A 25,075-nucleotide genomic window follows, 5' to 3' on the forward strand; every position below is an offset into this window, starting at 1 on the left:
GGTCTGGTCTATGGTCTGGTCTATGGTCTGGTCTATGGTCTGGTCTATGGTCTGGTCTATGGTCTGGTCTATGGTCTGGTCTATGGTCTGGTCTATAGTCTGGTCTATAGTCGTGTCTAGGGTGTCTTCTATGGTTTGATCTGTGGTCTGATCTAGGGTGTCTTCTATTGTTTGATCTGTGGTCTGATCTAAAGTCTATCTATGGTGTAAAAGGTAATGTTATCGAAAATTTGCGAATCAAAATCTTGAAATAATAGCTGTTCAAAATTTTTTATAGGATTTTTTTCTAATGCGTACAAAGTTATCTCCGAATTTTTATCAAAAATAAATTTTTGGAATCCTGTAAAAAAGAACAAAATATCTGGAATCTTCATCATGAATAGATATTGATAAATTCTTTACAAATTCTGAAGAATACCTTAGTACCAGACATTTTTCAAAGCAAAAAATTACAATTGTTTAAATGTTATTTAAAATTTTCAACTTTAAGCAACATGTTGCAAAACACAGTAATTACTTGAAAAAAAAGGTCAAAATTCAAGTTTAATGCTGTCTAATAAAAAAGGCATATTTTACTTATTATTTTAATACATATGTATGTAATTCTACAACATGTCATTGACACACTGTAATGGTGCATGAAGTTCAACTCGTAAACTGTTTTAAAAATATTTTTTTATATTTTTTTTTGTTTTAAGATTTCCACGAAAAGTTTGTTTTAAAATCCAACAGGTTTTCCTTAATAGCATAATAACCTTATTAATGCTGAAAAAAAGGGGAATGGATAATAGTTTTTGAAATATAATTAAAAATTTTACTATTATTCATTTTATCGTTACACTGTGAGTATTTAAAGTAAGATTGTAGATTTTAGAAAATCTGAACAAAATGATGAGTAATTGTAATAACAACTATTTAAATAAATATTTAATTAAATAGCAAATTAATGCATATTTTAATGCATTGTGTAGGAGGAGTCAGAAAAATAGGTGATTATTTAATAAAAATTAAACTTTATTAATAATAAATTAACAAGATTTTTAAATTACTTTATTTCTTTAAAAAAACAGCTGCTTAGCTTTCTTTTTAAAAAAATATTTATAAAGATATTTTTACATTCTTTTCGAATATCTTAAGGGCTTTAAAAGTTTGTTGTTATTTTTTTTTGTTTTGTTTTATTAAAACTGCTCCCCTAATTGTTGTTTCTTTTTTTCTCTTAATGGCGGCAAAACTTCAATAACAAATTAAACAATTTATTTTGCATATCTAATGGATTTTATAGAAAAAATAAAATAAAGTTGTTTTTTGTTGTTGTTCTATTCATTTCATCTAATCGGCATTACTAATATGACAACGCACATAAATAAATTAATTGGACATGTAAGTGCAAAATGTCTGTAATGAAATGTTGAACAACAATTTGTTGTAATATAGCTAAAAAAGAAAACAACAACAACAACAACGGGACAAGTCCTAAACAAAGTATAATAAATTTAATTTAATAAATAGTTAAATTTAAGTTAATAAATTATAGACACACTTATAAAAATATTATTCAAAAAATATTCAAACTTGTGCAAATAAATAAACGTTAACGTGCTGCTGCAAGTATTTTAAATTGTTTATTAAAAATAATTTATTGAATTGAATATTTGAACTTTCTTAACAAAGATCATACTTCCTGTTTGAAGATACTTTTATATATTACTGGTTACCAGATAGACTACTTGCTAGGCTTAATAATGATAAAAATAGACTACTGTATAGTCAAGACTATAGACTATTCTAAAGTCTAGAATAGTCTAGAATAGTCTATAGACTGAACTATATAATAGTTTATAGTTTGGACTATAGAATAGTCTATAGTCTGGACTATAGAATGGTCTGTAGTCTGGACTATTGAATAGTCTATAGTCTGGACTATAGAATAGTCTATAGTCTGGACTATAGAATGGTCTGTAGTCTGGACTATAGAATGGTCTGTAGTCTGGACTATTGAATAGTCTATAGTCTGGACTATGGAATAGTCTATCGCCTGGACTATATAATAGACTATAGTCTGGACTATAGAATAGTCTATAGTCTGGAATATAGAATAGTATATATGCTGGACTATAGAATAGTCTATAGTCTGGACTATAGAATAGTCTATAGTCTGGACTATAGAATAGTCTATAGTCTGGATTATAGAATAGTCTATAGTCTGGACTATAGAATAGTCTATAGTCTGGACTATAGAATAGTCTATAGTCTGGACTATAGAATAGTCTATAGTCTGGACTATAGAATAGTCTATAGTCTGGACTATAGAATAGTCTATAGTCTGGACTATAGAATAGTCTATAGTCTGGACTATAGAATAGTCTATAGTCTGGACTATAGAATAGTCTATAGTCTGGACTATAGAATAGTCTATATTCTGGACTATAGAATATTATATATTCTGGACTATAGAATAGTCTGGACTATAGAATAGTCAATAGTCTGGACTATAGAATGTCTGGACTACAGACTGTCTAGAGTCTGTATTATAGAGTAGTCTATATAGTCGAATAAGAAATTGAATATTGGGTATACTTTTGAGTGTATTTCGTAAAAACTTGAGCCGAGAGATATATAATTAAATTAATAAACAAATAAATTTATTTTGTAGTATTTACTTATAATCAAATGAATACTTAACAACAACTACAATTTAAGTACATATTCTTAAATAAATAACGAGAGATACTTACATGCAAACATATATACATAAGCTGTTAAACAATTTAACTACTTGAGATCAGGAAAGACACACATAACATTTTGAAGATGTTATTATACATTATAGCCTAATAAATATGATAAAAATTATATTTTTTTTTTATTGAAAACTAAGAAATTATATTAACAAATTTTAAAAATTTAAGGCCAACAAAAACTAACATGCAAATAAGCTGGGTCACGTTTCCTTTAACAATTTCATCATATTAATTGAAATTTATGTAGGGTATCATAAAACGCTTAAAGGTATAAATTTAAATTTAACTAATTGAAAACATAAAAAACCCCAACTAAACAAACAACTTTATTTGTTTGTTTTTTTTTTATAATTATAATAATTTTCAATATAAATTACATGTGTACATTTGAGAAAAAAATTATAAAAATATTGTTTTTGAAAAAAAAAAACAAATAAATAAGTTTATAAATTATTGATTAGTTGATATTTACAAGGTATTTTTTTAATACTAACTTATTTAAAATTCAAACGTTTTTATTTTCGTGTTTGTTAAACAAATGATTCATGTTTATGTATTCAGAGCACTTAAATGTTTTACTTAGAAGTTTGAAAAAAATATAGTAAAATATTTAAAAAATTACAAACATTTTTAACAAATAATCAATTGTTAAAAATCAAATTTCAAATTGAGGGACAACTGACATGTATTTTGTCAAATCGGTAGTTTTCAAAAGATTTCAAAACAAAACACAAATTATACAACTGTAACAAGAATTCTATATTCTATTTAATAAAGGTGTGATTTTAGTTATTGTTATAATAATATTGTTTAAATGGAATAATACATGGAATTTGAAATGAATTAAGAAATATTGCGGATAATTACAAAAGTTATTTGTTATTTGAAAAATCTAAATAGAATTGAGGAAAACGTGTTGAATTAGTATCAATTAAAAACCATTAAATGTCTTAATAACTTTGTATTACATTTTCCGGAAAAAGAAATTATAAAATGTTAAATTTATAACATTAATTTCATAAGCAACATGTTGCTAGAGAATTTGTTTTATTAAAAACTTTTAAAATATCAAAACAAAACCAAATTATTAAAAAGATAACCTTTAGAAATAGTTTAACTCTTAAAATGTCCTAAAAATATTTAAAGCAACATGTTGCTAGTGAATTAATTTGAGCAACATGGGTTTTTTAATAGCAGGAATAATGGAAGATAAAGGCGAAACAATTTAGCGATTTAATATATTTAATAAGAAAGATTGGCAACATGTTGCTAGTGAAGTTCTTAGACAAAGTCTTTAAAATCTAATAAATGAGTCATAAGTATTAACTTTGTAAAATATTGTTAAAATATCGAAAGCAACATGTTGCTAGTTAGCAATATTGTTTGTTGGTAACTACAAAATGTCTTTTCTAGTCTAAAAGTATTCAAAGATTTTAAAACTATTGAAAAAAGCATTTAAAATAAAAAATCTAAAATATGTAAAATATATTGTAAAAATGATACGCAACTTGTTGCTAGAGAAGTTGCTTGAGCAAATAAACATTCACACAATCTACAGAAGCATTTCTTAGTCCTAAGAGAAGTCAAGGTTTGTAAAACAAATGAAAAAGTGACAAAAATATTTAATTTGTAAAATGCTTTATACATACAATGGGAAACACATACAATGAGCAACATGTTGCTAATGAAGTTGTTTTGTTAAAAAGTTTATGGCAATCTACAAAACCCATTAGTCCAATTTTATATAATATAAAATATTATAATTTTGTGAAATATAAAAATATTAATAAGAACAAAAGCAACATGTTGCTAGAAATGTTGTTTCAACAAAGAAATTTCTAAAAGTCTACAAAAACCCAAACTTGAAAAATTATTAAAAAATTTGAAGTCAATGTTTAATTTGTAAAATTCCTTTTAAACGTGACGAGGCAACATGTTGCTTGAGCAACAAATTTTCTCATAATCTATAAATACCACTTTTCAAATCTAATAGTATTCGAATCTTTTAAAATAATTGAAAAATATTATAAAAAACTGTTTAATTTGTTGTCCGCATTATAATTAAAATGAGCAACATGTTGCTAATAAGTTTATTTGCGCAAAAAGTTTCTGATAAACTACAGATCCTTTTTGTGTTGATTTTACATCATTGAAACAACTCAAACTGATTAATTCATGTTTAATTTGTAAAATATTTAATACAATGGTAGTAAGCAACATGTTGCTAATGAATAGTTTTTAGATACAAAATTTCTCATAATGTTATTTTTAAAAATTTTTTATTTGTAAAATGACTTATAAATACATTTTGTAACATGTTGCTAATAAAATAAAGTTTCTAACTACCTACAGAATTGTTAATTAAGTTAAATTGCATTTTAGTACGTAAAAGACGTTATATTGTGCAGAAAGTGTTCAACAATATGCAACATGTTGCCAAAGAGTTTGTTGAGATAAAAATGTTTCTGACAATTTCTAGAAGCCTTTTAGGCATTAGAGTATTGAAACATGTGCAAATGTTTAAAAAAATCCTTAAAGTATTTTGTAAAGCCAGTTAGCAACATGTTGCTTAGATGATTGTTTAAGCAACAAGGTTTATTCATAGCTATAACATTAAATTTCCGATTCAAGAAGTTTCAAATTATAATAAAATAAAAAGACCTTAAGTATTTTGTAAAGCCCGTTGGCAATATGTTGCTAAGACAATTGTTTAAGCAACAATGTTTATTTGCAATTCAAGAGCTTCAAAACATAATAATGAATAAATTTTAATATGCTAAAGGCGTTCAACAATTACACAAAAAATGTTTAATTTGTTTAATACATTATTACCATAAACAACATGTTGCAGGATAGTTTGTTAAGGCATCAATGTTTCTGACAATGTTTAATTGTCTTTTTCATTCATTTGAGTATTGAAACATGAGCAAATCTTTGAAATAATCTTTACAGTAAGGCATTTCTTTAAGCAACAATGTTTATGACAAGCTACAATATTATATTAGCGATTCAAGAAGCTTTACTACATAATAAATTAAAAAAATCCTAAAAATCCTGGCAACTTTTTGCTAAGGCGATTGTTAAAGGAACAATGTTTATAACTGGCTAGACCATTAACAGGAGAGTTTGTTAAATCAACAATTGTAAAAATTGTATTAAGTAAAAATACAAAATTTACCGGTGAATGTTACAAGACTGCGAGTGGTTGTAAAGCACTCTTACGAATCTTGAATAACACTAAATTTATTTTTAAAACTAAAAACTTAAGAACTATTAAACAAAATCTTAAAACTAACTTATAACTAAGATAAGACCTCATGCACTCTTTTTATGCATTCAATCTTATCAATTTCATATTCCCATTTAAGGGTTGGTTTTCAAGTGCGCTAGTGATAAGAATATGATCTATTTCTAATTATATCTCAGAATGTCTATGCGTTACATAAACAAGAGAATTAATGTGCATCTTAGTGCTACCATTCTTATCATTACTAAAGGTTGTCATAAAAAACTAAGCGATAAATATTTATTTGTAACTCAAGTGAACTAATCGAATAGTTTTTATGACCAAACCCATGCACCAAAATAAGATTTAAAACTATGTTCAAATATGTTTGAACATTCTGCCAGGGGAAATACTAAATATATGTATGTATAATTATTTTGTGTAAATATATATAGTAATTTATGAATACTTATGTATAATAAACCCGAACAGAATCATTGGCATGACTTCCTCTTCCTATACTTGTAGCAGTAGTAGCCAGGAACCCACAACCACAGCTTAGCTCTCTTCTCCCGGCTCGCTTTCTTCAAATCTAAATCTCCATCAAGATAATCTTTTTCATCGGCTGGATTATTATCTTTGTTTGCGTAAGATAACGTTTCGTCACCAGTATCAATAGTAACATCTTCGGCTAATTTGTCACTTCCTACTTTATCGATAGCCCCAGTTTTATTACAGGCAATTTTATCATCACCATTATTTCCTTCAGCATCATTGTCATCTTCGGCATTTTCATTATTGGCTTTAATACACACATTTGCACAGGCTATAGTAGAAGACACATCGTCTATGTTGGCTTTAGTTCTAATATCAACAGCACTGGTTTCATTAACGATAGATCCAGCTTCATTTTTAATCCCTTCATCAGAATAATTATTATTGGCGGCATATTTAGCTTCAGTGTTGATATTACTGAGTTGTTTATCTAATGCATCTTTTTCATCAACTATAGTATCATAATAAGCGCTCGAAACATCAATTACAGCAAGAGGAGTTTCCAAAACAACACCAGTACTCCCTCGTTTATCATCTTCATTATCTCCAACTTCATTTCTCATGGCTTCTTCAACGATTGATTCATGAACACCATATTGATCAGAAGCACCCAAGAATGTGTTATCCCCATTATAAAATCCTCCATAGTGAGGACTTGCCGGGGGAATGTTAGCAGGAACATTAGACAAACCACTAACTGAATCGGTTTCTTCAGAGTGTTCAATTGTTAAAATAAATCTGTATTTGTAATAAGATTCATTATTCTCGTCTTCTGTTTCTTTACTAATTTTTGCTCTTCTCTGCCTTAGCAATTGGAGTACTTTTTCGTATTCGACATTTGATCTGTGCCACTGAATCATTATGTCCATTTCGAACATACCACACTGAGAATAGCAATATTCCAATTGCTTCATAGAGTTGCTCAACTGTATAATATTTTCGTCAATATCGCATACAGAATTAAATAAATTTATAACTCCGCTTATACCTTCTCTTGATCGTTCCATTTCTTTTCAATCTCTCAAAATTTGTTCTCATGTGAAAAAGAATCAAATTTTGGGCATTCTTCCAATTCGTGTTCACCACGATAACAACAAGTGCATAGATTAAATGTTATCTTTTTAAACACTTCTGTGTTTTGTTTATACTCTTCTTTTTGTTTGTTTAGAATCAGTATCTTCCTCATACAGATAATCTTCTTCAACGGCAACCACCGTTTGATCATCATCATAATTTTCCGTTACCTCCTTCTTTTCATCGCAACAGTCTTCATTATGCTCCCTTGGAGCACTTTTTAACTCACGTGGAGTTTTTTTCTGGTTTCTTGAACCCTGTTCTGGCATAGATGCCATTTCCAGCTCTCGTGGAGCTTTCATTATCTCTTTTTTTATAGAGATTTTTTGCTCTCTTGGAGCATTCTCTGACCCTCGTGGAGTCATCTTTAACTCTCGTGGAGTTTTTACTGGTTCTCGTGGAACCTTCTTTGGCGCCTTGTCCTTCTTTGGAGCATTCTCTAGCTCTCTTGAAGCTTCTTGCTCTTTTTGAGCATTTTCAGGCTCTCTTAGAGCTCTTTTTAACTCATCTCTCATCGTTTCTTCAATGGAGATTATCATGGATTCCATGTACTTTCGTAGCCTAGTTTCTAGGTCTTCTTTTATTGTTGTCGACATATTGTATAATTCTTTTCTATATACTTTTTATTTATTTTTTAATATACTTTTCATATATATTAAATTTATAATTAGCTTTTGCTAATTCAATCTCTGTCAAAGCCGAGATTGACGCTTTTTTCACGAACAGTAAACCTGGCCACGGCACTGATCCGGTTCGAAGGACCAAATGTAAAAATTGTATTAAGTAAAAATACAAAATTTACCGGTGAATGTTACAAGACTGCGAGTGGTTGTAAAGCACTCTTACGAATCTTGAATAACACTAAATTTATTTTTAAAACTAAAAACTTAAGAACTATTAAACAAAATCTTAAAACTAACTTATAACTAAGATAAGACCTCATGCACTCTTTTTATGCATTCAATCTTATCAATTTCATATTCCCATTTAAGGGTTGGTTTTCAAGTGCGCTAGTGATAAGAATATGATCTATTTCTAATTATATCTCAGAATGTCTATGCGTTACATAAACAAGAGAATTAATGTGCATCTTAGTGCTACCATTCTTATCATTACTAAAGGTTGTCATAAAAAACTAAGCGATAAATATTTATTTGTAACTCAAGTGAACTAATCGAATAGTTTTTATGACCAAACCCATGCACCAAAATAAGATTTAAAACTATGTTCAAATATGTTTGAACAACAATGTTTCTGACAATCTTTAAATACCCCTTTTAAACATTTGAGTATTGAAACATGTGCAAATCTTAAAAAAAATAAAGCATTTTGTAAATCCGTTTGGCAACAGGTTGCTAAGGCATTTTTTTAAGCAACAATGTTTATAATAAGCTATAACATTATATTTGTGATTCAAGAAGCTTTACAACATAATAAATTAAAAAAATTTTGCAATGTTTTGTAAAGCCGGATGGCAACTTGTTGCTACGGTGATTACTTAAGCAACAATGTTTATAACTAGCTACAACATTAATAGGAGTGTTTATTAAATCAACAATGTCTCTGACAATCTTTAAATGTCTTTTTTACACATTTGAGTATTGAAACATGTGCAAATCTTTTAAAAAAATCTTTAAAGTATTTTGTAAATCCGTTTGGCAACATGTTGCTAAGGCATTTGTTTAAGCAACAAAGTTTATTACTAACTATAACATTATATTTGTGATTCAAGAAGAATAAAATAAAAAATTCTGAAATGTTTCGTAAAGCAACTCGTATGGCAACTTGTTGCTAAGGCGATTGCTTAAGCAACAATGTATATAACTAGCTATAACATTACTTTTGCAATACAAAACATAATGAATAAAATCTCAATACATTTTGAACTTTTTTTGTTTGACAACCCAATTTCCACTTAATTTCCAAACCATTTGATGCAAAACTAAAACACACTTCTTTTTGTATTGCATTTTATGATAATTTAAAATTAAAACTCTAAATAAGGCAAACAAATTTTCACTCTTATCAAAAATAAACAATCTTTTTTTCTTTTTTTTTTTCTTAAGTAAGAAACTACAAAATAAATTATACATTCAACCAAGTAAACTATAGAAGAAAAAAAAGTAACAGCTACGAGTAAACAATGACAGTGTCTGTATTCACACTTTGGATTTTTTTTCATTTTCGTTTTTAAAAATTTTTTGAATAATTTTTTTCCAATTGTATATGAAGTTTTTTTTGTTCACCGTTCTAAGTTTTCATATAGTAACTGCAAATGTGTGAGAAGTTGTAAACGAGACAAGTACTACTCATCGTCATTCGAACATGTCATATGAAAAGGAAAATTTTTTTTTCAACTCACTAAATACAGCAACATGAACTGAAACTGAAATAATATTGAAAAAAAAAAAAAATCGGCTGCACACGATCTTAAAGCATGAGTTGCACGCACACACATACACACTCGTTCATAAAGATGTACAGCAACATCAAAACAGCAACAATAATATCAGCAACAACAACATTGACCTCAAGTTGACTAAAAATGGGTAAAAACCTCTTTTTTTCATAATTCAAACTTTAGACTTTGGAACAAACTATTTTCCATTTGACAGGCCGGCATAAATGTAAGGACAGACGTAGACATATACACTATGACTAAGTGACTGACAGTATGTCGTTCGTCTATATATTACGTTTAATATTTTAAGTTCACATATGATTTTTGTTTTGTTTCTTTTTTTTTTTTTTTTGGTTTATAAAGCCTAGACTCTGACAATGAATTGCAGGCATTTTGTTTTATTGTTGTTGTTGTTTTTTATTTAAATTAAGGATATTTTAATTTTTTCATATTGCTATTGTTGTTGGTATTGCTGCTGTAAAATTTATCTCAATAAAATTTAAATTTATTCAGTATTTCTTTTTTTTAAACATATGTTTAAAAATATTGTTGTTGCCTTGTTATTGTTATAAACATTTCATGTGTTAAGCCTGTTCAGTTTTGTTTTTAGACTCAAATGTGTTTTATCTGAAATGTGTCATCATCAGCAAACCATATTGTCATGATGTTTCTTTGTACATACATATACATATATTCGCATGATGTATATTGTACTTAATCATATTTATTTGATAATTATTTTAGATTTATTTTAAAGTTTTCTCTATTAAATCCTTAATACTCAATAAACTATGGCAGTAAATGTTGCTATAATATCCAGCAACATTGTTGCTTATGAGAAGTTTTTAGTAACAAAGTTTCAAGTCATTAAAAGAAAATCATAGAAATTGTAGTTTTTAAATGTTTAATTTGTAAACTGTTTTATAAATACATTGAGCAACATGTTGCTAGTAAAGTTTTTGTTTAAGCTAAAAAGTTTCTCAATACCTAGATAATAGTTAATTAAGCTAGAGAATATTTGTATATACAAAAGACTTTAAGTAATTGTGCAAAAAATGTTCAATTTTTAATATATTTAAATATATATACGATAAGCAACATGTTGCCAGAGAGAGTTTGCTAAGGCAACAATGTTTCTGACAAACTTTGAATGTCATTTTTAGACATTTAAATATTGAAATATGTTAAAATTTTAGATAAAATTCTTAAAGTATTATAACAACAATACTAATGCAGTAAATGTTGCTATAATGTTTAGCAACATTGTTGTTTATGAATTTTTAAGCAGCCAAATTAAAGAAACTTTCATTTCTACAAGTATTTCTATAGTTTTTTTCTTTGTATTATATTTAGAGAATATGTTGCTGACAATGTTAAGCAACAATGTTGCTAGAAATAATAATAACTTTTTACGTTTTATTTTCGTTTTGAGGAACATTTTTTTATTAAGGATTCTTTATATGATGTTTATCAACTTTGTTGCATGGAACTTTTAAGTTTCAAAACTACCAGCAACATGTTGCTAACATAAGAAACATTAAAAAAACTAATATTGTTGAAATTTCAAACATTTTTATTACTTTTATAAAGGAAACACTGTAGTAAAGCCAGTTTTTCTAAAGTAAACTGTTGAGCAGCGACACATTTATACAGAAATTTGTCTTTCTAAAGAAAAATGTCTCTCAAAAGGTTTTCTATAGAAAATAGTCACAAAAACGCACTTCTTTTTAAAAAAATACTACCAGCAACATGTTGTTAATCTAAGAAACATTAAAAAACTCAATAATATTGTTGAAATTTCAAACAGATTTTTTTTATGTTTTTTTCTTAAGAAAAATATCTTTCAACAGCTTTTCTATAGAAAATAGTTACTAAAACGCACTTCTTTTTAAAAAATACTACCAGCAACATGTTGCTAACCTAAGAGATATAAAAAAATAATAATATTGTTGAAATTTCAAACAGAAATCTTTCTTTCAATGTATTTTTCTAAAGAAATATGTCTTTCAACAGCTTTTCTATAGAAAATAGTCATAAAAATGTACTGCTTTTCAAAAAATACTATCAGCAACATGTTGCTAACCTAAGAGACATAAAAAATCAATAATATTGTTAAAATTTTAAACACAAAACTAATTTCAAAACTAACAAAATGTTTTTTTTTTTTTTTTTGTTTTTCAAAAGTCTAGTGAACTTGATGACAAAACTTTTAAGCAACAATTGACAAAGGATACATAACACACGCACACACATAATTGAATCATTAAAATCATTTAACAAGTTCTATGCCAGACAATGAATCTTTGTACAATATTTATAGTGACAAAACACACACAAAAAACATGTTCAATAATAATAAAAAAAAATTATTTTTTTAAAAAATTTTGTTGCCAAATTGGTAAAAGTGGCGTCAAGTTTAGTAGGTAAGGTTGACCAGTTAACTGGTTATTTGCTTGTTTAACGGGCTTATTGATTGTTTTATATAAAAAAAAACAAATAATAACAAAACGTTTATTTTTATAGTTTTTTTGTTTCATTTTTTATAAATTAAGTGTTTTTAATGAAATAAATAACCTTCCGTTACAGTTTATTTATATTGTAAATAATGTTTATTTTAGTTTAAGTAAGTTAATTAGTTGGGAGTTGAGTTTAAAAATAAATTTTATACAATTATATAAAAAATATATAAACTTGTTAAAAAAAAATAAATAAAGATCAAGGATGGAAAAATTTTAACCTTGATTATAAATATTTTTTTTTATATAAACAATAAACAAACACTTTTAATGTCAATCTTGTTTTGTATAATTAAAAGGAATTTTATTTTATGACTCCTTTATTATTATATTTGTTTACAAAACAAATAAACGCTGTTAACATACTTGACAATTTAATATTAATTTGGTATTTTTTGAATAAAAATAATAAACAAACATTTTAAAAGAATCCTAAGAAAACAATTGACGAAATTTTGCTTAAAAATATTTTAATGTCAATCTTCTTTAATTGAGTGGTTATTTCAGGTAAATTACTAAAGCAACATGTTGCTGACAGTGTAAACATGAAGATTCTAATTTAACTTTATAACAAAAGTAAGAAACATGTCAATAAAAATCATAATTGTAGTAAAATTAACAGAAAGTTATAATGGCAACATGTTGCCAAAAATAATAGCAACATGTTGCCATATGTATACAAGCATTTAGCAACTTGTTTAGGTCTATACATTTAGTTTTGATTTTAAAAATCTCACTTGAACCTTATTGCTTTAATCACTTCAGCAACATTGTTGCTTTAATGATTTCTCACCTTCTTCACAAACATTGCAACATGTTTCTTTATATCTATTGTTTTTGTAACAAATGCTTTTACATTTATTTTAAAACATGTTGCCAATAATAATAGCAATATGCTGCCAAATGTTGAAAAACATTTAGCAACTTGTTTAAGTATTTATTCCGTTTTGACTTAAAAAAAAATCACACATGAACCTTATTGCTTTAATCACTTCAGCAACATTGTTGCTTTAATGATTTCTCACCTTATTCACAAACATTGCAACATGTTTCTTTATATCTATTGTTTTTGTAACAAATATTTTCACCTTCATTTTAAAAAAAAATGTTAACACTAATAACATAATCATATTTAGAAAGTGAAATCTAATAAACAATTTTCAACTAATGATGCTTGCAAGTGAGAAACATTTTTCTAAAATTATTTATAATGTGGGAATTGTTTGTTTGTTTAGATACATAGTTGTTAATAAATTGGTGTAAATATTTCTTAAGTTATTTTTTATGTTTGATAAACATGATTTTATTTATGAGAAAATTTAAACAATAAAGAATACACTTGTTGTAGTTGAAAGTTATAATTGCATTAAGAAAAGTTTTAAAGAAAAAACTGTCAACATGTTGCCATTCCTGGCATGTTGCCAGCAACTATTTTAAAGACATATCTAAAAGGACTACTAATTTATTAACAGAAAATAGATTTTCCAATTATAGTTAAGCAATTAAAGTTGTGTTTTATATATAAAAGTATTTCGGCAACATGTTGCCAGCAACATTTTTTAATGGACCTTATCTATATAAATTTTCTTTTCAATTACATTTAGGTCAAAGAAAGTTGTGTGTAAATATAGAACCAATTTGGTACATAGTTTACATTAGGTAAACAATTCAAGATTTTTACGTTCTATCAAACTTTACATTGTTTACATTTATGACAAAAATGTAAAATATTCAAAATTAACCCCCGTATTCGTAAAGAGATTGATCGCTTATTTTATGTTTATTAAGCACATTTTCCATAAAAATTCCTAAAATAAACCATCAATAACTTTATTAAGGATTTATGAATATGGGGGCAAATGTTTACACATTTTACCTAATGTAAACAGTAGTAAATGAATGAAAAAAAATGTGTTTTTTACTTCAAAAATATTGCACAAATCTAAGGAAAATGTATGGCTTTTAAGTTACATTGTTTACCTATTGAACAAATACCTATTTTACATGAGGTATATAAGAGTAAAAGAAAAAAGAAATATCAAAAGATTATTGTTTTTATATTAGTTTTAAATTTCTACCAAAATTTACCTTGTTTACATTTGTAACAAAATGTTAAGCACAAAATTTATTTTATTTACATAATATAAACAATTAAAAAACTGTGGCAATAATAATGAAAAAACTTATTTTGTTATTATATAGAAACTTGTTAAAATTTACATTGTTTACATTTGAGACTTTTCTTCATATATACAAAGTTTACATATTTGACATAAGGTAAATAATTGCAAATTTTAAACAGTAATAATGTAAAAACCTTGGAGTTTGGTTTTCTTGTGTTTTTTTGAAATTTCAATAATTATTTTCATTGTTTACATAATTTACATAAGGTAAACAATAGAAATTTAACCACAAAAATAACTTTATTTATTCTCCGATTTAATTTTTAAATATCCTTTAAATATTTTGAAAATTTTACATAATTTACATTTTTGAAATTTGGTAAAATTTACATTCTTTTACATATTTTACTTAAAGTAAAAAATTGAAAATTTTCATCTGAAATGTTGTTAAATCTTTTATGTTTCAATGTTTTGTTATTGTATAGAAATTTATAAATATTTACATTGTTTACATATTTTACATAATGTAAACAATTCGAAATTTGATAAAATTTATATTGTTTACATATTTTACCAAATACAGAAAAAATTAAATTTACATCTCAAATTGTGCGTTTACGTTTGATTTTATATAGAAATCTGAAAATGTTTACACACTTTGCATAAAGTAAACAATTAAAAAATTTACATTGTTTACATATTTTACCTAATGTAAAAATTTTGAAATTAACATCTAAAATATTTTAGAACTTTTTACGTGTATTTTTATATAAAAATTTGAAAGTCTCTACATAATTTACATTGTTTACAGATTTTACATAAGGTAAACATTATAAAATTTACCATAAAAACAACTTAAATTATGCTGTGTAATAAATATTTATTGTCCTATAACATTTGTGTTTAATTTCCATTGTTTACATAATTTACATAATGTAAACAATTATAAATTTGGTAAAATTTAAATTTTTTACGTATTTTACCAAATGTAAAAAATTATAAATTTACATGTAATAAAATTGTAAAAATTATTTTATGTTTCATTTTTTAGAAATTTTGGAAATATTTACATATTTTACATAAGGAAACAATTAGATTTTTTTTGCAAAAATAATGTTAAAACTTTTACATTGTTATTTTTTTAGTAATTTTGATAAAATTTACCTTGACATATTTTACCTAATGTAAACAACTAAACCTTTAGAACTTTAAAAATGTTAAACCTTAAGAGTTTCGTTGATTGCCTACTCTTAACTAATTTTGTTAAATTTACATTGTTTCATATTCTACTTAGGGTAAACAATTAAAAATGTTTAGCTCAAAGAGTCTCATAACGTTTGCCATTTCGTTTATTTAATGTTTTTAATGAACTTTGGTATTATTTACATTGTTTACATAAGGTAAACAATAGAATATTTAAGAGAATTAATTTAAAAACTTTATGTTTTCTTAAACAAAGACCTATTTTATGTAACTTATTGTGGGAATTTACATTTGCTGCCATATTTTACACTTGTATATTATGTGTAAAGTATGTATATTTCTATACATCTATCCCAAATTAGTTCCTTAAAACAAACATATACAAAATTAGTTTAATTTCAACCTCAATGTACAAATATTTGTTTAATACTTAGATTCCGAAAGTTTTGCTCCATTTTTTACTACCAATTATGGTTTTGAATTCTTTTTTTTTTTGCAGCCAAACAACTGCTAGTGTTGGTTTCTGTTTAAAGTTCGACAACATTTTTATTGTTTGGTTATTGGAAACATGTATCCTCCATCAGATAATATTAGATGTTTAAGATACGAAACGTTAGTATTTTGTTAATGTGTGACGATGATTGGTGGCATATTCATCAAACAATTTGACATTGACTTGATGGGTTTTTGCCATTTATGTGTGGGCATTCAGTCATCTATCTAAAACAACTACAACTATTTGCCATCAATTTGATTTGAATTTTTGTCCGTCCATCCATGTGTCTGTTCGTCCGTCCGTCTGTCCGCTGACAATCATCATATCCCAAGTTTAAGATTTGTTATATTTAGATTGAGTTTGACTTAAGAAATATCTTCTTATTGTTATTGTTGTAATAAATATACCTACATTAATATAAATTTCTATAAAAAATCAAATAAAATTTTGTTTAAACAATATTTAAGTTTTTTTTTGGTTGAAATTTGTTTTTTTTTTTTTTCAGAAAAATCTCTTTTAATAAATTAGTCATTATATTCTTTTTTGTTAATAGATTTTATTAGACACCTTTGTTTTTGTTTAAATTTTAAAATTTTGAATTTCTGGTTGTTGTTTTTAGGAGTTTTAATTTGGTGCTAAATTTTAGTGGGTGCAATTTTTTTGTGTGTGAGTGTTTAACAAAAACCACAAAAAAATGAAACAATCATCATATGTTGTGTTAAGTGTTTTTCAAAATTTTATCTAAAAAGTAAGAAGCTAAAACAAGCATGCGCGCCAATGGTAAAATATAAAAAAAAATCCAAGTAAGAAATTATAGTCGGGCGAGGCCGACCATATAATACCCTACATCTTTGACAAAAATATAATGTGATTTAGTTGCCATTAAAAAGTATTTAAGTTGAATTGTACGTTGCCTCAGATATACATACTTAAGCCGTTTATTGTTGAATAAATTTGTGGACATTTAAGTGAAATTTTGATGGGGGCGTTTCATAGGGGCTAGGCTCATATGAGGACCTATTATTGTGGAATTCGTGAGGGTCATCAAGTCTTATATAGAACTTGGTTTTTGCAGCTTTTTGTTGAGATATGAGTTTATTAAACATAATTCTTTAATATACTCATAAAAGCCCTATTTGGCGGGTCTAGTTGTATAGGTGCTAGGTGGAATAATGAACCGATCTTAACCATTTTCAATAGGCTTCGTCCCTGGGACATTAGAAGATCATGTACCAATTTTCATTGAATTATCTTCAAAATTGCGACCTGTAGTTTGATTATAAGGTTTACATGGTTTAGACGGAAGAACAAACAGACAGACAGACGGACAGATAGACGCACAAATAGACAGACAAACAGACAGACAGACAAACAGACAGACAAACAGACAGACAAACAGACAGACAGACAAACGGACAGATAAACGGACAGACAAACGGACAGACAGACGGACAGACGAGCATAGCTAAATCCACTCAGGAAATGATTCTGAGCCGGATGGTATACTAATATACCCTCCCTACTAAAGTGGTGTAGGGTGTAAAAAATGATAAATTTAAAACGACTTTTGAAAGCCTTAAAAATAGGCTTCAGTTACTACCAACTACAAAATAAATAAAAAATCTTTTAAATGCCTTAGTAGGGTGTCTTTAATTTTTACTTAAGTTTCCCTAATACTAAAAACTCTTTGTAATTTTTTTTTCTATTCTATTTCGCCTATTTTTTCATTAGTTTCTTGTGTAAACAAGTTTATTTTTGCGTGGTTTTCAGTCTAAACTCAGTACACATGCATTTCTACATCTAAGTAACTATGTATGTTAAAATGTATATAAACATTGTCTATTTACATCTAAGTAGTCATATCTGTAGGTATTATTATATACAATTTGTTCCGCTGCCGTTGTGTGTCCTTCATTGTGTCTGTTAGAATTTTAATAGTGTTGGTTGAATTTTTGTTTTTCGCTCTCTCTCTATATATATTTTTTCTATTCAATTAAATTTCATTCTACTTCGAAATGAAAAGTAATTGAACTTCCGTAAAATATAAAAAAATAATAAATAATGCTAACAAATTTGTAGAAAAATATATAACTTTATTAATTACTATTTAATTAATAACATCGTCACAATATGTAATTAGTTTCTTTGAATTATATAATAACTTTGTATTTGTTTTGGAGCAAAAAAAAAAACTACAAACTAATTAAATAATTTTTAGAAACTTATAAGGGGAAATTAAATTAAACGTTTTTATAGATTTTTTTTTGTTAAATATGAATGTATGACTTTAATTTCGTTAACTCAATTAAATTTTCTTAAAACTACTCACTTTTCACACAGCTTTTATAGCAAAATTTTCTATTCTTTACCTTATGTAAACAATGTAATAATTTATAGAAAGTTTAAGACTATTGAATACATGTGCATTCTTGCTTTCAAAACAATCATCTTTATTAAGTTTTTTACTTAAAATTGCATAATTTACCTTATGTAAACAATGTAAATAATATAAGTATAAATCAATTCTAGTTATTTTACTGATAAGTTATGAATTCTTTACCTTTATAGATTGTGTTAACAAGGTAAATTTTGCAAACTATTTAAAATGTAAACAATGTAAGAAATTATAAATACTTTACATATTGTAAATTGTGTTACATAAGGTAATCTATTTAAAATCAAAAAGTTTATACAAGAAGTCTAATTTTTGGCGTTTTTGTTGTATATTTTTAAGTATTTACATTATGAAAATTTCCCATTTTAGCCCCCTCCGCATTGGATCCGCACCTGATGTAAATAATAAATTGTTTACAAAATATCAAAAAAATAATAATTCACATTATAAAGCTAGTTTTTCCATAAAAAATATTAATTGCTGACACAATGTAAAATGTGTAAATATTTCCATAAATTTGGCCAGAAAAAATAATTTCCAAAAAAGCGAAAAAAGGAGTAAAATTTACTCCATGGAAGTACTGAAATAGATCTGAAGAAGAGATGATTTTAACACAGACTTATTATAGTCCTTTTTATTTGACTCTAAATTCATTACATCTAAAGTCATTCTCAGGAAGTAAATTTTATGTTTTTTTTAAGTTATTAGGAATTAGACTTCCTTAAAAGGTAAAAAATTTACTTAGTGCCACTTTTGGTTATAAATGATATTCTTTTGAAAGTACTTTATTTTAGCTGGGTTTTGTACAAACTAGATCTACAGTCTGGACTATAGTCTGGTCTTACTCAGTATATAATCTGTACTATAGTCAGATAGACTTATCCATAGAGAATTTTCTAAAGTCTAGCCTATATTCTAGGTTATAATCTAGACTACGTCTTATACTGTCCCATTCTGGACTATAGTCTAAACTATAGTTTGTACTAAAGTCTAGCCTGTAGTCTGGTCTATATTCTAGTCTGTAGTTTAGAAAAAAGTTTTGTTTATAGTCTAAACTATAGTCTATATTTTGACTATAGTCTGAACTATAGTCTAGTTTGAAGTCTGGACTATAGAATAGTTTATATTCCGAATTCATATCTGGTCTATAGTCTAGTCTATAGTCTGGATTATAGTATAGTACATATTCTGTTTTGTATCGTCTAATCTATAGTCTGGAATATAGTCTATAGCTTAATCTTTGTTTTGGACAATAGTCTGGACTATAGTCTTTAGTAAGGACTATAGTCTATGGTCTGGACTATTCTAGTCGGTATTAAATTTATAGTCGATATTAAATAGTAAAGTATTATTCTTGTAGTCTAGTATAACGTCTGTACTATATTCTTGACTTTAGTTTCGACTAGAGTCGCGGCTTTAGTATAGGATATTATATGTATTATAGTTAAGTCTGTACTATTATATCATCTGGACTATAGTCTATTTTATATTCTAGACTATACCATAGTCTGGATTACAGTTTAGGCAATATTTCATATATTATGGACTGGATTATAACCCAGTCTGTAGTCTATAGTCTAGAACATAGTTTATTCTATAGTTTGGACCTTGGTCTCTGCTTAATACTCTGATCAAAAGTCCACCACATACAGTCGAGTCTGTAGCATTGGATATAGTATTGTCTATATGTTGATTTATAGTTTTATGCGGATTATAGTTTTACCTATAGTCCTCAGTATAGACTGGGCTATATTTCAAGACTATTTCCAGACCCTATACGTGGTTATAATACAGACTTTAGGCAGATAATAGACAAAGTTAAAGATACAAAATTTGATTATAGTGTAACTGTACTGCAGGTTTAGGAGTGATCCCTATTTTAGACTGTAAAATGGACTAAGTCCAAATTGTCGAATAGACAATAGTTTAGGCTATAGATTAGATTCGTTGTCAAAAAAGTATGTTTGCATTTATGGTATGTTCTAAAAAATTACTGATGAAAATTATAATCTAAAGCGCCTGTGGCAAAAGCCGTCATTGTTTGTGCTGCTGAGGTGTTAAGGCTTTTATAATAACTTAAACACTTAACACTTTTTCGCTTAATAATGTATTGTTCAAGCAACAAACAATTTTTAAGTAGGTTTATTATGACTAAATACATGCATACATACAAGCATACATACATATGTAGAATACTCCACATTTTATGTATGAATGTTTGTTATAGTTTCATTTTAGTTTTATTACTTTGTTTAACAATATAATGACTTTTTTCGCGGGTTCATATTGCTGTTAACACAGCCACCATCTAATAATGTTTGTTTTTTGGGTTTTAAACAAATGTTTATGTTTTTTTTATCTATAAACGAAGTGTGTTGTTTCACTCATAAACTTCATAAACTTTGCAAACTAAAGGCACAAATGTTCAGTGTGCATTAACATTTATTGAACTTTAAGGTTTTTTTTTGTTGTTTTCTTTTTGACAATTCAAAGTTAAGGTCATTGCTGGGATTTTGACTACAAAATAAAAAATAAATATTAAACAAATGTTTGAAAAGACGTAAAAAAACTATTAAAACACCCGATAAATTTGTGTGGTAGTCAGTCAGTCAGTAAGAGCAAATCTAGCAAACTCCCAGTTAGCAGTGATTATGGAGCAATGAACTTTTATTGTTTATGTATTATTAATGGGGTTTATTAGTTTTTGGTGTTGTGTTTTTTTATATAATTTTTTTAAATGTGTTTATAATACCAACTAATTAATTTATTATCTGGAAGTGATAACACTTACCCTGACTGCGTATGTTGTTGAGAGCTGTGAAATAAAAGAAAAGACAAAATATTAATATATATTAATAACATTAATTTGAATAATTTTAATTGTTAGTCTTAGGGGAGTTGTATTGCAGTAATTTATAAAAATTTAATAAATTTCAAATTGTTGTGCAAGCTTTTTCTGGAGTTTTAATGTTATTGCTTTAACTATTTTGTAACAATTTATAAAAAAAATACAATGGATTATACAGACTAGAGAATTCAATATGAACCATCTTAGAGACTAAACAGTTGTCAACATTAGAGACTAAGATATAGTATTGACTAATGGCTATTTATACTTCAGTCCAGACTATAGACAACACTATAGTCCAGTCTTTAGAAAATACTATAGACTAGATTATAGACTATAGACTAGACTATAGACTAGACTATAGACTAGACTATAGACTAGACTATATACTAGACTATAGACTAGACTATAGACTAGACTATAGACTAGACTATAGACTAGACTATAGACTAGACTATAGACTAGACTATAGACTAGACTATAGACTGGACTATGGACTAGACTATAGACTAGACTATAGACTTGACTATAGACTAGACTATAGAGTAAATTTTGGATTAGACTATAAACTAGACTATAGACTAGATTATTGCCTAGACTGCAGACTAGACTATAAACTAGACTATAGACTAAATTATAGCCTAGACTGTAGAGTAGACTATAGACTAGACTATAGACTAAACTATAGAGTATAGTATAGAGTAGACTTAGAGTAGATTATAGACTAGACTATAGACTTCTGACCTCAGACTATGGACCAAACTATCGGCTAGATTAGAGGCTAGTCATGTTTATATACATTGTTGACATACAAAAGAAATGTTGCCAAACACCAACATGAACAAGTTCCTAAACAACTTTTCTAATTTCATAAAAATTTAATTTTAATAAGATTATAATTAAAAATTTTTGTTAAAATATATAAATGTTAAAACATATTAAATATGTAATAATAAAACTAATACTGAGCGGGGTAGTACAATGTCACAAACAAAATTATAATAACATATGATGACAATAAAATGAGCTAATGAAGTTGTTTCTTAATTCCTGATAAATTTTCATTGTGGTCAGCAATACAGTAAAAAACCACAAAAAAAACCTACGCAATTTTCATAAAATTTTACAAAAAAATATATATATATTACAATTCATAACCCATAGAAAGAAAAAAAAGAGAAATAAACATAAATTTATGTGGTGGAACTAAATAAAATGAATACAACTTGAAATTGTCGCATGTTTTGAAAGCAAAAAACTTTAATGAATGAAAATGTTTATAAAATTTTTTTCAATATTTTTTTTTAGAAGTAGAACTAGTTTTTTTATAGTATATATTTTTTTCAACTAAAACTAGTATAAATTTCATAATAAACTTAGCGAGTTTTTTAAAAAAAAGATGATGTTGATGATTTTCTTTGTACACACACACTCACACATGTGGTGGTAAATAACACCTACATTTATTAATTGAATTGAATTTTAGAAAAAAAAAAAACAGAAAACAAAAACGTTGTAAATAAATGAATGAATTTTGTTTAGATTAAAGCTAGACCCAGCCAGCACAATGTTAAACTGGTAATAAAATCTTAACAAATCTACGTCATTGTTTAAATATTATTATTTAAATAAATACTACTACACAACATTTCATTTCTTAGTTTAATTAACATAAATTGTTTAAATTAATATTTATTTATATGCATTTAAATGCAAATTTTAATTTTAAGGCATTAAGTTAGCAGCATATCAAGTATGTTTACATACAAATGTTTATAAACATGTAGCTAGATACAAGAATGTTGGAATGTTTAATGCACCTTTAATTGTTATTTAATGTGTGGATATTAAACTTTGGTAAACAATTTAATTTTGAAAAAGACCTTGAAATTTTATTAATAATTTTTTATAATTTTATTTTCTTGAAAAAAAAAAAACGCAACATAATTAAGTTATAAATTTTTTTAATTATTTTGTAAACAATTAAACATGTTTACAACATTAACTAATATTTGCTTTGTAAATAAATTAAATAAACACTTAGAAAAATATTTAAAGAATCATTTAAAATTTAGAAAAAAAGAAATATTTGTACAATTCACAATTGATGTCGTATCGTTGTATGTTATAAAAAATTTTAAAAATTTTTGAAAGAAAAACAAATCAATTGTATTAAAAATACAACATACTACGATACAATGCCGATTGTGAATTGGACAATTGTTGATTAAAGCAACAATATTTACTTTTTCTATTAAAATTTATAGTTTTCAAATAATATCAGTTAAACAATAACTTTGTTTTTCTTACAAGTATAAAACATAATTAGTAGTTACATGTTTAGTTAAGCAATTTATTAAGTTGTTTAATAATTTAATTAAAATGTTCAAGCTAAATGTTTAAAAGTAGCAACGGATCAAATAAATTCTAAAGGTTTTTAAAAATCATTTAATCTTTTTTTGATCGGAATTAACAATATCCGTCCTTCTGTTGCCAAAGACTACATGTAAATTTGTTAAATAATTTTATTCTATATTTAGAAATCTAAATTTTCTAAATATTTTTATATCAAATTTGGATCTTGTATTTAAAACCCCTTAAAATGAAGAGTAGAATGGTTTACGATTTCACTGAGCCTTAATTTTCGCTTCATAGCTGATTTCTGATTCGATTTCCCAAAGTCTGTCAGTCTCTAATTAAACTTTAGGTTGCAATTTTTATAACGATTCATCAATTTTTAATACTGTTGCCATTTGGGTCTAGAAAAGTTGAAAGTAATATCGTTCATGAGCAGAATGGTTCACGATTTCAATGACAGTTAATTTCATTTTCATAGCACTTTCCGATTCTATTTCACATGATCACTCTGAGATCTAATCAAACTATAGGTCGCAACTTGAACTCGAAATCATTTTCTGATTCAATATAACAATCGTCATCTGACGACATATAGATCCAAAGTTTGACCTAATGAAAGAGTAACTGTTTTGCTATTTTTATAATTTTTACTGTAACATCCACCACATCACATGTAGTATAATGTTGGAAATTAATTCAAAACTAAATACACGAACGATCAACAAAGATTAAATACAGGTTTTTGTTGTCGTCGCATTTTTAGTTTGTTGCAGCAGCAGCAGCAGCTGCGGTTTAAGTTTTTGTTGTTTAACTAAACCAGCTTTAAAGTGTTAATTTACAAGTGTGCTGCTCTTAAATGAGGCTGCGGCCAGGGAAGTAAAGGTATAAAAACAAATATTTAAATTAGTTACAGAAAATCTTAAAAATATTTAAAAAGCACAAGCGAGTACAACGTGAGCTTTATGGTAATTATTCCAAGACGAACACTCTCTCACGAATATTTCGTGAGTTATTGCGTAGTTATTTATAGCAAATCTTTTCAAACTGTTGAAACTTTTTCAGCGAATCATTCTACAGTTTATTCTAATTTTTTTAGAATTTATTCGTAAACATTTTTCTCGCGAATATTATCAGAATTT

General features: G+C 26.5%; 1 protein-coding gene across 1 annotated transcript in view; it reads right to left on the reverse strand.

The window, feature by feature from the left end:
• Nucleotides 1-25,075, reverse strand: part of LOC111679388 (formin-J) — a 126,882-nt gene that overhangs the window by 61,970 nt on the left and 39,837 nt on the right. Inside the window, exon 3 of the mRNA XM_023440963.2 lies at nucleotides 21,522-21,545. The gene's annotated coding sequence lies outside the window, so the exon portion shown is untranslated. The remainder of the gene's footprint in view (nucleotides 1-21,521; nucleotides 21,546-25,075) is intronic.

Source organism: Lucilia cuprina, chromosome 5, assembly GCF_022045245.1.
Source record: "Lucilia cuprina isolate Lc7/37 chromosome 5, ASM2204524v1, whole genome shotgun sequence".
Lineage (NCBI taxonomy): Eukaryota > Metazoa > Arthropoda > Insecta > Diptera > Calliphoridae > Lucilia > Lucilia cuprina.